This window comes from Medicago sativa, chromosome 2 (assembly GCF_051527215.1).
Source record: "Medicago sativa cultivar Bolivia chromosome 2, Bolivia_mono, whole genome shotgun sequence".
Classification (NCBI taxonomy): domain Eukaryota; kingdom Viridiplantae; phylum Streptophyta; class Magnoliopsida; order Fabales; family Fabaceae; genus Medicago; species Medicago sativa.
The window spans coordinates 4,371,531-4,386,806 of record NC_140750.1 but is presented as its reverse complement, the minus strand read 5'-3'; the positions used below and the strand labels follow the sequence as shown (position 1 = coordinate 4,386,806).

Genomic DNA, 15,276 nt, shown 5'->3' with positions numbered 1-15,276 from the left:
GTTACGTGAGTTAACTCACGCTGAAAAATGCACCTACGTGAGTTAACTCACGTTCGGCTTTTTTAAGGGAATGAGCAATTCTATATGGGAGAAGAGCAACTCTTGTTTTTATATTGTGTTTGCATTGTGTTGAGTATTGGGCTCAAAGTTGAATGGAGTGGACTGATGAACTTGCTTTGTTTTGTATTGTTAGAAACATTACAATATATTTACGTATTTTTCTTGAAGGAAATATGTTTAAGTATTTGAAAGAAGTATAATTATGATATTTGATCAAATATACAGTAATCACATTTACCATTACTTTTTTTCTTCTTTCTTCAATAGACATTTTCAGCAAGGGTTTGGAAATGAGATTCCGACAATACTCTGCACTCGTTTGGTCCTGCGGTGCGTTTAGGAAAACCACGGCAAAAAACCATGTCCATGTGAGTGCCTCATGTTGGGGAGAACTCCCCAACACTTCAGGATACGAGAACGAAATTTCAGCCGCAGTTCCAAGCACACTCTCTTTTGATTTATGAGAAATGTTTGTGGAAATGTGTTATTTGCAAGTGCTGAATTGCTTACTTTAAAGCTTAATAATTTATATATAGAATAGACATGAGCTCCCAAAGGCTTTTACCAAATAATGTGTCTTGCCTTTAGCAGGAAATATCTTTGAAGTTTTTTTTTTTTTTTGAGGAATCTTTGAAGTTGTTCTACACATTAGCTGTTGCTGCATAAATCAATTTAAACACGAGCAATTATTTTGTTATCTTTCACTTTTATTTTATTTTGTTGAATTTCATCTTTACTTTAATACATCTACTAAAAGGCTCTCTAGCTGCTGTCTCGTTTATTTTTTAAATAAATTATTTCCCTCCTAAGCCAAGACAGTTGATCCAATGGTGTCTAGTTGCACTTCTAATTTTATGTTCAATAATAGTGTGAATCAAATAACCTACTCTCTAGTATATAGCCGTTTTTAGTTATGATTCTCAACATGATGTTACCAAGTGGAAAAAAGGAGAAATTTTACCTAATGAGGAGGAACACAGTTCATACAAATCAAGTTTCTCTTTCTTTCTTTTTTTGGCAAACGAAACATATAATGCATACAAATTTTCCCAAAAAGATAATAGACAAAAAGAGAGCATTATACATTAAGGATTGCTAACTAGTGCTCCGAGCATTTGTTAAGGAAAAAATTATTGAGAAAAACATTTTTTACACTTTTAAGAAGTTGATTACATAAGTTTTAAGATAATTTAACAGTATCTGGTTCTTTATTGTATGCCTTTAGGAACATTTGTTAGCAATTTGATATTTCCTATAATGGTTTGGTCTTTGTGCATGGAGTTGTCTTTTTTGAGTTCCATAAGAAGAAAAATCCAAATAAACATGTTGTCATGATGTATTTTTTTTAAGCTAAAATGAAATATATTACTGAAAGCCTTAAAAAAATCAACACAAGAAGTGCAAAAAAACTAGCTTAAAGAGTATCAATTTACATCGGAATAACAAGGTAACAAAACAAAAAATGGGGCGAAGTGCCAAGACCCCCTAATACACATAAATTCCCAAACAAGGTAAAGGATTCAACCACCAAAAACGATAAGAGTAAACAAAACTAGGGCGATTCGCTTTCAGCCACCATAATGATTGAAGTTTAACTTTGTCGAGTAATTGATCAAGTGATGCCTCCTTTTGGTGAAAGACCCGAGCGTTTCTTTCAATCCAAATCACCCACATACACGATAGCCATATATATGAGGTTAAAAGTTGAGCGAATACTTTTAGATGGTCGTTGATTTAAATGGTCTGACACATGTTCTGGATACACTATGTGGAAGAAACGAAGCCATGTTAGAGATACCGCACCAAAGTTTCCCAAAAAATCACGAGAGGAATAAGTGTGTTGTCATGATGTTATGGTTCTTGATTTTCTGGAACAACATCTTTCCCCTGAAATTATAAAACTGTTCAATTTTTACACAAAACAATGAAGGAAAAGAGAGTGAGAGAGAAGATATACCTGCAAGATTTGTCAAAAATAAAAATGCAATTACTTGATAGTAGAAGAAATCAAGAAGCACAAGCTGTCAAGCCATGACCATATTTTAAAAAAACATAATTGAGTGTAGCGTCGAAGAAATTAAGCATGCAATATTTGATATCTATGAGATAGCTCATAGCTAGACACAAAGTAGTTGCTACATAAGATTTCATCAACGCTGCACTCAATGATGTTTCTCCAATATGGGGAATTAATTCGCAATACTTTAAAATGAGATCCACATTTCCCTTGCAAAACTATGATATTATATGTATGAAGAATGAAATAACTTGTAAAAGCAATGCAGTACATCAACTTCCATTGATTTTGTACTACATTTCAATTTCTGTACTAGACAAGTTTTTTTGCTTTGAGGAGTTTGTACTTTTGTTAACGTTACTAGACTCTTCCTATATATACTTTTCAACATCAAAACTGTACTTGGCAATTCAATTGTACTGGAATGGAATTTTGTACTACTACTATTCCATTCTCATCTTTTCAAAGACGCTTAAAAAAAAAATTGTATTTACTCTCTGAATTTATTTTTAGGAGAGACATAGTCAAATAGATCATATATTCCTATTATATTTGGAGTTGTTTATGTCGACGCCCTTGAACATCATTCTACTACATATGTATTTAATCTAAAATACATATTATTAATGTTATTTTAATCCCCTCATTTTACCTAATAAATGAAATTTATGACCTAACTCGGATTTTTAATCCTAAAAATGATGATTTTTTTTTTAGCATAAGCGATAACTCTTATATTTTCTCTTCTAATTCAAAATCGAGGTTAAAATTCACCATTTTTAGGCTAAATATTACATCGATCGAGAACATTAAAAATCTCAACGTCGTTAAAAACAAAAACGATGAATTTGTGAACAAACTTACAACATTCGAGGTTATAGCAAAAAACAAAAAAGATACCTACAAATGTGACAAACTAAATATTTTTGGAGTATCTATGTCGAAGTTGGTAATGTTGAAGACCCAAAAATCATTATTGAATATGTAATGTACACCGAACAAATTGAACGAATATCGCAACAATACGAAAAAAATCAAATGACCACTCACCATGAAGAAAACACAAGAAAATCTAAAACTTTGTACAAACCACTTATTTAAATAGAAGGAGAAAACAAAAACAACTGAGATGAGTGATTTTGGAACAAAAATGATCATAAATCACCCATTTCTTGGATGAATCAAGGATGAAGGAGAAAAGCGATATGAGTTGAGGCTAGGTCTAAAGAGAGATGTGGGTAACCCTAAACCTATGTACAATTTTAATAGTCTACAAATCATATCGCAATGGTTTAAGGTTTAATTACAACTTGCAATGGAATCTGATTGTGATTTCATATAAAGGTTGATTTCTTAGTTTTACTGTGTTTTAGAAAAGCAAAATGATATTTATACAACAATTTTATGATAACTTTTTGACAACTCTATCTCATACTCACATTATGTTCTTATTTTTTTCATCATTTTTTTCTTTTTCTCCATTGTTTTTAACTAATGAAAAAAAAATGAAGTTGTCACAAAAGTTATCTCAAATTGTTGTTCAAATATCACTACTTATTTACCTGGGGACAAACCTTGCTTTTGTGTGTATTTTATTAGTATTGCTGAAATTTCTCAAACAGACCTTTGGGAGAAACTAACGAATTTCCTTTAACCAAAGATAGCATTTGACTTTTCCCTATCTCCCGTCTTACATACTGAAATAAACTTGTGTCGTTTTTCATATTAACAATACACACTTGCTCAATCCACAACTTCACTATCAAACAGCTTAAATTTGTTGGCATCAAGAACTAATTTCCTTATGCACGAGAATGCACCCATGATTGAGATGTTGATCCAATAAGTCAATGATGATTTTGGAGGCTTGTGTGTTTTGTTGTATAAAATCATAGGCAGAACAAAATCCAGAGGAATGAAACCAACAACACCAACCACGCCATTGATGTCTCCGAAAAACGGCAAGATGGCTGCCAGAAATCCACAGAAAATCATGTAAATTGTTCGAAGAATCAGGCGAGGAAGAAGATTTCTTTTCGAAAACATCCTTTGCGAGGAAGAAGAGTTTGGAATTAGAAGAAAATGAGGGAGAAGAAAGACTCAAACTCCACTCACATGACTGTAGCCATCATTTTAATTCACTTTCCTTCATCGAGTCATTAAAAATATTTATTAGAGCTTCTCAAAATCTGTAAAATGTATTGTTGGAATCAGATTTGTCCTTGTTGGAAGCTCAAATCACGCATCCTTTGATTGGAAATTGGTCATTGTTGGCCATGCTATGCGTACAAGAACCAGTGAGTCCCAAGTTATTGTTTAAGTTTAGTCCCACATCGCTTGTTGTAGAAAGCAAGTGAGTGGATGTGAGATATAAAAGCAGAAGCGAACCTCTCTTTCAACTCATACCTTTCTCGGCCTTTTGGCTAAGATCAAGTGTAGTATCTGTTCTTATCAGTTTAATATCTGATATGTGGTCCAATGGGTCACACGATATTAAATTACTTTTTTGAGGGGGAGAAGCCATCTCAGTAGCTTGCTACTTGGCTTCTCGAATGTCGCCTATGCGGTGCACTATTGCATGGGCTGGCGCACCCCACCAATCCAAGTTTAGTTTTTTTTAGAGATTTTTTCACCCTATGGCCTTCTTGCGCACCTTGCAAAAATTCCAAAAATACCTCTGGTTCGGATTAAATATTCCGAACCAGATTGTTAGTGTTTCCGGATTATAAAATCCGGACAAATACGATATGAATATTTTGTGTCTTTCTTTCATGTCAAGGGTCTCTGTTGACCGTTATACGACCCCCGCATAAGCTGAAATGCAATTGCAGGGGTCGTATGAGCGGTCAACAATGACCATGACACCACAAACACTCCTAAAAGCTACCTAAAAAACTAAATTTTTTTGAAGAAAATGTAAGAAAGGAGGTGAAGAAGAATGAAGGAAAATGTTGAAGATTCAAGCCTTTTTATAGCCTAAAACAAGTCCTAGGTCATTTGGAAGTCAAAGAAAACGTGTTTTTCATTCAAGACCGTCCAAAAAACGCTTTAAAACTCCACTAACCGGCCAAAGCTTTGGTGAAACGTCACCGACCAAATTGTTACTGAGTGGTTCCGGATTTTATAATCCGGAATGCATGAAGTATTTCCGGATTATATAGTCTGAACTGCACCAGAATAACATAAATGATGAATCTTTTGGGAAGGTGGTTCGAAGAGGAGCTTTTGAACTCGATCCTGCCGGCCTGCCAACTGACATGTTACGATCTACAGGCCGACATGATCGAGTTCATAAGAACCTCTTCTTTGGAGTTAGATCTGCAACACACTGAAGAAAGGTAAGGTGTTTTCAAGAGGATTTCTTTGAGTTAGATCCTGCTGCCTTGCCAAATGACATATTCATCTGGCAGTCAGCAAGATCTAACTCATAGAAACCTCTTGATATTTTTGAGTTATGTATCTATCAAAGAGGCATCAAGGACTATCTATATATTTTTGACAGCATGCTGAGGATCTTCATCATGTCGTCAAATAGAGAGCTAACTCATCCATTCGCGACAACATGAGAAAGATCCTCAGCTTAATGACAAAAATTTGCATGGTTTTCTTTGGTGTGTTTGTGTGTTTTGATGGTATTGAAGGTGAAAACCGGAGAGGATGTATTTATAGAGGTCCTTGGATGTTGTGGACCACATAAACTCTTAGTGCAATGTGGTCCATACAAAAGAATCCTATGCTGAGGCATTTCGGATTTCGTTTTCCGGAATACACTTACGCCCTATGTTTTTCCGGATTTAGTAATCCAAAAAGCATATATTTGGTTATTTTATCGATTAAATGAACATCTTTGCCGTAAATTAAAACATAATAAAACACGCAATTAAATTCAACAACACATAACTAACACGCAATAAAACACGCAATTAAAACATAATGCAACAACTTAATTCAACTACACATAACTAACACGCAATTAAAACAACATAAAACACGCGATTAATTAAAACATAACACATTATCACGGATCATCTAAACTAACTTCTTCCTCCTCTGGTCCCTCCAGCAGAGCCCTGATCTCTTCGTAGTTCCTGGGCCGGTGCAAACTTTTCAGAATTTGTTCAGCAGATCTAACCAATGAAGCGTCCAACTCGATCGGTCCTCTAGTGCTGTGCTGACCAAAGACAAAGAACATGGTTCTCACGTCGCCGTCGTTTGTGAGTTTCATCCGGCTGAAGCCTAGAGATCCGGCTGAGTCGGACAATGGACATCGATATTCAACACCGACCACCCTCCTCTTGTCTCTGTGGTTGAGTTGACGGTTGATTTGATCCAGCTCATCCTTCAGCCCGGAGAGGGTGACATCGTCGCGAATCCTAAACAGATGGGGTGGTGTTCCACCGTTGTAGTAGACTACTGGCTTGGTGTTTGGATCAAAGCCAGGGAATTCCATGTTGCAGAGGTATCTCGGAGTTGTAGTTTACTTGTAATGAAAACAGGGACCCTTATTTATAGAGGTATATGGGCGTTGTGGACCACGAAAATTGTCGGTGCAATGTGGGACACAAAAAAGAATCCAATGCTGAAGCAATCCGGATTTTAAAATCCGAACCAAGCATCGCCATACACAAAATCCCAAGTTCTCCTTTGATTCACCCCATGATCGTATCTTTCCGGAGTATATAATCCGGAATATATGTGCATTCCGGATTATATATTCCGGATTGCACCAGAAGCTTTTGGCCGGTGGTCTGCACCACAAAGAAAACGTTTTTCAAACGTTTTGGGCGGTGGTCAACGTGTAAAAACGTGTTTTTACACGTTTTTTGATTGTAATTATGGCCTCCCACACGTTTTTTATCCCCCTCCCCTATAAATATGGTTCATTTTCTCAAAAAATTTCACACCTTCTTCTTTCTTCTCTTCTCCTCTTCTACAACGATGTGTTTCCATCGTTGGCCTTTCATAGAAAGAGGCCTCTTTGGAAATCCATCAGGGGTCATATGATCGGTCAATAGGGTAGGGGTCAGTCTGAATCTGAGGTTGGTTTGCCTGGGTGTCATGTTGACCAACATGGTCTCTTATTCCCTAGAGGCACATGTGCCCCCTCTGTCTCCCCACCAACAACATTTCTTCTTCCCCGCCATATTCTTTCCTCCCACCTTCTTTCCTCTCCATCAGTGGCTGGAGTTAGAGCTGGAGCCACTGGTATAGGTTATGTAATAGGATAGGATTAGAAATAGTTTTAAGATGTAATAAGCTTAAAAAGCTTGAAAGCTTGAAAATTATTGTAATGTATTGTTCATATATTAATAAAATGATTTCTTTTTATGCTTATGTCTTTTTATTTCTGTTTATTATTTTTATTCGCATTTTATTTTATTTTTACTTCTGGTAAAACAGTATTCCGGAATTTAAAATCCGGAAACATCTGCAAAATTCTAACAATGTAATCCGGAAAACGTAATCCGGAGCAGGGGCAAAATTGGAAAAAAAAAATAGGGCGCGCGAGGAAAGACATGGGGTGGGAAAAGTAATACTCTTTTTTTTAATGCAAAGGTGGTTTGGGCTGATAATTTTTTATCAAACAAATACCCATTCCATCTTTTGCTCAATCATTTAAATTTAGAGAAATGATATTTAAACAACTATTTTTTGACAATTTTTGTGACAACTCTTTAATTTAATTTAATTCTCTAAATCAATATAGAGTATTGAATATCATTTTAAACATGGCTTAACTGAAAATAAATATCCTTTAAAGCTATCCAAAAAAAATTATTAATATGAATTCTCTAAATTAATGTGAGTGAATGTCGTTTAAAAAAAAGGAAAAATAATGCAAGTGAATATGTACAATTAGATTTAATTTAGTGGTCAGACTAGTGCTCCCAATTTAGCATGTCTAACAAATAATTTCGTTTATACATCCAATATACATGTAAATATGAACTGATATATGTTCATAATGCTGCCAGAAAGTCTTTTCAAAAAAATAATTGCCCAAAGAATCTAGAGAATTTGTATTTCCTATATATATACACGTACAAACAAAAAATAAATTAAATAATAATGTACATTTATTGCTAACATGATGAATTATCCTTTCCTTCGAAGAACAATTTTACCTTGAGCATCTTCAAGCACAATAGCTAAGACTTCATCAGGAGGAACATCCCTCCAAATTCTAGGCTCATCCAAGAGATGCCCCATTTGAGCAAATTTATCAGCTGCCCTATTCCCTTCCCTATAAATATGACTCACAAAGCAATTCTTAAATTCAGGTAGAAGAATTGAATTTATGTGACTCATATGTCTTTGTACTTCCATGCATCTAACTTTTTTTCTTTTCATAATAATTTCAACTAATGTTTTTGCATCCCCTTCAAGCCAAATATCATTCCAACCATTTTCAAGCACTAATTCAAGGCCTCTCCTAAGTGCAAGAAGTTCAGCAATTGTACTATTGGCTTGTCCAATTGATTCAGCATAGCCAAGCAAAAATTCTGCATTGTGATTTCTAACAACACCTCCAATGCTTGCTTTTCCACTTATACCCTTGCATGACCCATCAAAATTTAATTTTGTACATCCAATTTTTGGTTTTTTCCACAAAACTGGAATTGGTTCCTTATGAAAATATCTATTAATCAACTTACAAACTGGATTTTGCACCAGTTTTTGGCACCTCAAAATATTTATAACATCTAACATTTTTATATACACTCCTAATTAATATATATTCTTTTTCTTGCAATTAACCACTCAAAAGTTGGAAAAGTGATAGGGATTATTAGAAAATCAACTCACTAATATGTGGTTAATTAATTTGTGGAATTAAAAGCTAACATTAAAAGACAATCTTAAATAATTTCTTATATTACATAAGAATAAGAAAATATTTTGTGCAACTAAGGTTTTGATGTAATTTTTTCCACCAAAGACAAGAATAAATATAGAAGGTAAAATACATACCAATTCTGACAACAAATTTTGAAAATGAAAAACAATGTAGACCTATAAGGTTGGTAGCAGAAACATAAACCTTCAAACTTGAATGAAATTAAGGAATGTTATGAAGAAATGTTGATCAATATAGGGTGTGTCTTAGTACTTATTATGGAAGCAATGGAACATGCTTCACGGAAGTTCAAATTTAATTTATGTAGTTGGAGTGAAAGAAAAGCAAAAAAGATTCAGAATTTTACACAACATTTTTTAATTTATATGCCGGAATAATGGAAAATGGCCAGAGAGGTTTTCTTCAGAAACTATCAACTTAAGCATATTCTTTAAACGTTCCCTAACTTTACGTGCATCATTAACATGAACTCTACTCCATTAAAAATAAAAAATAGCATGAACTCTACCATATAAAGGCTGCACGAGAATAAAAATGACATTGTTAATTGTTTCTACAAACGTTATCCAATGAAAATTGCATAGTTATTTAGTAATAACTTAAAAACGTACTTGTCCAAAAATAAGGGAATCAAAATATGGCTATATTTATATGCTGCACACCATCGACCATACAACAACGTGTGCATGTTATAAATAACTTTGAAAATTTTTTAGCTTATTAAAATTTAAAGATGGACAATTTTTTACTTAACTATTTTAAAAGATATACTTTTTTGGGAATACAAATTATGTGATTATTTTCATAAAATGGATTAATTAAAGTAAAATACATTTTTATTATCTAAAAACACGCTTAAATGAGATAACCCCGAGTATTTTCTAACTTAATCAAAGTTTTATGTTTGAATCCGAACTTTTACGGTTCATTTGGATTCTACAAATGTTTAAAGATTATTTTTTGCAATTGCACATGAAAAACGTCCAACTTAGACCAAAAGGTAGATTCTTATTTTTCACCATGTCGATTATTATTTTAGTGATTGTTTGTTTTGGTCATCCCCTTCTTGTGTTGACTTGACAATAATTGTAACTTGTTTGGCAACTAAAATTTTGGCTTAGGCAAACAAACAAATTGGACTATCTGAAAGGGAAAAGCGTGCTGGGCTCTCATTTTTCTTTGAAGATCCGTTTGGCTTCATACGTTGACAAACGTTAGATCAACTGTTTCGTGCGGTCTAATGTTTTGTGTTGCTTCTTCTCTTATTTTCTTGAGAGAAAAACTTTCCCAACATCAACATGCATGAGTTCAAATAAACTCTTGAAAGAAAAAAAAAAAACACGTCGTAATTGTCTCTCAACTCCACTAGAGCTATGAGGAATCAACCACCTTTCTCCAACTTGTCCATTTTGTGACAATGTAGATAGACCATTATTCATTAATTGCCTTTGCCCGATTGATATCTGGATAAGTTGCGGTATTCTGGTTCTGGACATCCATAATTTATTTTTGCCAAAGATTTGATGAAGATAATAGTTCCATTTTGATGGCTTCATTAACCAAAGAGTTTGTGCAATATTTGGATCTCAAGGAACAAGTTAATTTTCGATAAGACTCATCGAGTGAGATGTCATAATAGATGAAGTATTTATAATTAAAGGTTTAATCATGGAGAGAGCAACTTTTTCATTTACAATACCAGAAGGACATACTTACAAGGGAAAAGAACTGCATGCAACAACAAGTCTACCAAATGATACTATTCTTAATCTTGTTTATGTAAGAAAAAATATATATGATTCAGATTTCATAAAGTTTTAGTTGATTTATGTTCATCTTTTAATCTGATTCATCAATTACTGCACAAGACCCAGCAAAAGCTAGTATTTCGTTTAGGGTCACTTCTAGTTCTAACAGAAGAGGACATAATTGATGCTGCCAAATGCTCTTCAAAAAAGAGGATGGCGTGTCATGATGTGTGGGTGACCCAGCAAAGTGTGATGGAGACTTTGGCTACGTAGTACTCAGTAGTATTAAAGCTTGTTTCATGTTCACGTGATTAGGCCAGCCCCTGGTTGGAAAGGGATACATCATAAAGCAGGGTGATTTTAGTTTGGACCATCTAAAGTATTGGTCCAAGTTGGACCATTTTTTTTTTAACATTAGATTTGACCATCCCACCATATCTTATTATGGTTCACCCACACAAAATACAAGCCATCAACCCTTTCTCTCTCATAGTCTCATTGCAAACACTCTTTCTTTCTTTCATCTCTTCCTGCTCTCTGTAGTGTTCTTCACATTATATTTTTTTTTCACCAACCATTGTAAAATTAAATGTGTAATGGTATAACTTAGAGGTTATAGCGCTCAATTAAAAGTGTAAAATCTAATTGTGAGAGGAAGCACTCAAGTAATTTAATTAGATGTAAAATCTCCTTGATTCATTGTTAATTAATAATTTGTTTCTTTTGGTTCATCAACAGCAGCAAATTTGATTTTTGTTCTGGATAATGCAGGAAGACATCTAATCTTAAAGGAAAAAGAAAATATTGAAGTATAAACATCCATTTTAAACATCCTTGCCATTGTTTGATCTCTAGAAACATAAGCTAGTCAATATAAATGATTCTCAAGCTAGCAATGAAGTGGAAATTTCTGAAATTTAATCCAATTTATTGATTCCTTTCTGTAACACAACAAAGCTAAATAAGAAGGAACAAAAAGAAATCGATTGCATTTTTTGAACCATTGTTGAGGAAAGAAAAAAAACCACCATTGTTGAAGAAGCTCAAAGGAGAGAGAATAATGGAAAAGTGAGGAGTCCTTTTTGGTTCAGGTGAGAGAGTTGCAGTGAGAGAAATGGAGTTAATGAGTTTGATTTGGTGTGGATGGACCATAGCAAGATTTGGTGGTATAATATAATCTAACCATGAAAAAAATGGTCCAAGTTGAACCCATCTAAAACTAAATGCACCCGAGTAGGTGATTTTAGTTTGACATCCATTTGATGACAACTTTGTTGACAACCTTGTTTTTCTCACTTTTTATTGGTCAAAAACAATGGAGAGAGAAAAAGGAAGAGAGATGATAACAATATCATGTGAGTATGAGAGAGAAAGTTGTCCAAAAGTTGTCAAAAAGTGGTTGTCAAAATATCATTTCTCTACATCATACATATGTGGGCCATTTGTTTTTCATGTTCACTTATATGTAACGGTATCCAACCACAAATTTTAAAATGTTTAAGAATTAACTACTCTCTCCGTCCCGGAATATCTGACCCATTTTCTAAAAAAAAGTGTTTCAAAATAACTGAGCCATTTCAATTTTCAATACAACTTTCATCATTCCCAATACAATATATTCTACTTTCCCCTTTATTTATACATTTTTCTTAATCTGTATGAAATGAGCCATGGGCTCAGATAAATTGGGACGGAGGGAGTATTAATTTAGAAGCTGTGATTAATTTCCTCAAGTATGAATGAATGATTCTGCAAAACTACAAACAATTGTTATTGCAACAAATTAAAAAAATAGGCTAATGTTTTATTTAATTTAAATTCTTTTTACTGAATTTGATTACAGTTGTTCTCTTATTATATAAGGGATTGACATATAATATTAATTGACATGACCATTGTGTGATAGAGAATATAATTGAATATTTGTTTAAATATTTTTTTTTTAAAGTCTTGGATTGATAATCCAACTATCATTCTCTATCAAGTGGGAGAATTTTACATGTCAATTATTTTGAAATGAGAAACAAATATCATTTGTTGATGAATACTCTTTTGTTTATCATAGAGACTTACATTGAGGATATTATAGTCTTTTCTTAAATATTTTTTGTGACTATTTTGTCTTTTATCCTCAATAGTAGTGAAATTCAAGTCCCATATATTCATATATTTCCGCTGTGTAGGTAATTGATTTAAATCATTACTTGTTAATGAGATTATGAGTTTAGCGGTAATAGTACTTTTACAAAAGATAGCACATAATTATATGTTGATTTTCTTTTATGTGCTTTTAACGTACTATTCTACCGCATCGTATCAAATAAAATTACGATGAATGCAAATTGAAACGATATTGACCAGTTTAGATGCATTTAAATGATGCATAATTTTTCTGTGTCATATTTTGACAAGAGTAATTGATTCCTATGCAAAAAGAATTTCTTGCGTTGATATAGGTTGTTACCACCAAAGTGGGACCGCCTCTATTGATTGATTGATGAAATTTCCTTTTGTAGTTTGAGGAATGTTTTTAATTGTAACAAGTAGTTTCCTGCCCAAAGGTGGTTATTGCATTTTACAATTAAAAATTTATTTGGGATAAGTTATTGGAGAATGTTTTGAACTAAGGAATTTGTCTGCCCAAAGGTGACAAATTTCTGAATTCAATACATGCTCATTGATTAACTTACCTGAGGTTTTGACTAGGGTTATAACCTTAGTTTGTACATTCTGCCCAAAGGTAATTGTACAATTATATTGGCCTCGTTGTGATAGCTTGTTTATTTTGAGCTATATCTTATCTTGTCAAATGATATATTTTGATGCATTCGTGTTTTGTCTCATATATTTCCTCAAAGGATAATTGTTATGTTTTTATTATGCATGCTCATTGATTAACTTATATAAGATGGAGTTATTGGAGTATATTTTGAACCAAAGAATTTGTCTGCCCAAAGGTGACAATTTCCCAAGTTCAATGTATCCTCATTGATTAACTCAATTGAGGTTTTGGCTTGGGTTTCGACCTTAGTTTGTGCATTCTGCCCAAAGGTGATTGTACAATTATATTGGCCTCGTTATGATAGCTTATTTATTTTGAGCTGAATCTTGTCTTATGACATATTTTAATGAATTCATGTTTTGAACCAATGATTTTCTTTGTGATTATGCTTCCATTGAGATGTTAAACAAGTCAAACTATAAGAAATGGAAGTAAGATTTGGAGTTGCCTCTAGGAGAACATGCATGAACTGAAATAACCTTTTGATAAGTGGGAGATGACTCACAAGTTAAAGTACTTTATCATATTGGTCTCCATGTGTCTAATGAAAAAGTTATTGGACGTGAAAATATGACAATATTGTAATTTATGAGTAATTGCGAAGTCAGTGGGAGATGCCAACTTAATTTCAGATTAATATGATTTAAGAGAAACTGTGAAGTCAGTGGGATATGTCAATATAATTTAAGATTCTAGTTTTGAACTTGTTTTGGAAAATATCTTTCACATACTTTCCTTTAGGATGAATCTTATTTGTGTTTCTTTGTTGGATGAACTTTGTTTTAGTTTTACTCTTGGAGGTAGAAAACTAAATTTGAGAGTAAACTCACATAACCTTGCTTCATCCTTTGTTCATCTATATAAATTGTCTCTAGTAGATGGTTTATGACTCCCTGGATCTTTTGTTGATAGTTTATTTAAGTTGTCTTTGACTTCACATAACCTTGCTTCGTATTTCATTGTCAAAACTTTCGTTGTTATAAGGTATAATGTTGAGGAAGACATCCTTTACTTTATGGCATAAGCACTTGGATCATATTTATTGGGGAAAGGGCTGAGAAATTAATCAAAGTAAATATTCTACCTTTCTTAAATTTTGATGATCCGGGTACATGTGTGGATTGCATTAGAAGCAAATTTACTAAAACCAAAGGTTACAACTAGCATTTTTGAACCCTTTGAAATTGTCGAAAATGAAATTAGTGGCTCCCAACTCCTATAATTTATGGTTATGAATTATTTATTACATTCATTGGCTTCCTAACCTTGACATTAATTGTTCTTTTAACCAAATGACTTAGGTTCATTGTTTTCAAGAGTCATTTTGAATAACATGAATATTGTGAATTCTTTTGATGCATTTGGTTAGTGGGAGTTTGAATTTTATATTATTAATTTTTGATGATGAATTTTTCTTTCACTTATTTTCTTTGATATATTGATATGAATTTCCATTCAATTTAATTATTGATGATGAGATGAATTCTTGTATATATCAAATATCAAATGTGAAAAATTATATCTCAGTGTTGAAGGGATCACTATGCCGGTGATCGACACTATTTTGGAGCTGAGGCATTACATGTGAAAAATCTGAGCTCAATGTTGACAGGATCTTTATGTCGGCTGTTAACATTATTTTGGAGCTGATGTATTATGTGTGAAAATTAGAGCTCAGTGTCGTTGGGATCACTATGCCGGTGATTGACACTATTTTGGAGCTGAGGCAATGTGGTTTTCCGTGAACCACATAATTTCTCTGGCTTTAAGGCATTTGAGAGAAATCACATAATTTCTTTGGCTTTAAGCA

At 33.3% G+C, this 15,276-nt stretch overlaps 1 long non-coding RNA gene and 1 other non-coding gene across 2 annotated transcripts; one reads left to right on the top strand and one right to left on the bottom strand.

Annotated features, from left to right (window-relative positions):
- Window positions 1-1,459: 1,459 nt before the first annotated feature.
- On the bottom strand, window positions 1,460-2,399 carry LOC146943794 (uncharacterized). The gene is made up of 2 exons (XR_015025705.1): window positions 2,018-2,399; window positions 1,460-1,947 (listed from the first exon to the last, which is right to left on the bottom strand). It is a non-coding gene; the product is annotated as an uncharacterized LOC146943794 (long non-coding RNA).
- A 2,080-nt stretch (window positions 2,400-4,479) lies between these two features.
- Window positions 4,480-4,674, top strand: LOC146943793 (U2 spliceosomal RNA). Its single transcript, XR_015029368.1, has one exon. It is a non-coding gene; the product is annotated as a U2 spliceosomal RNA (small nuclear RNA).
- The last annotated feature ends 10,602 nt before the right edge of the window (window positions 4,675-15,276 follow it).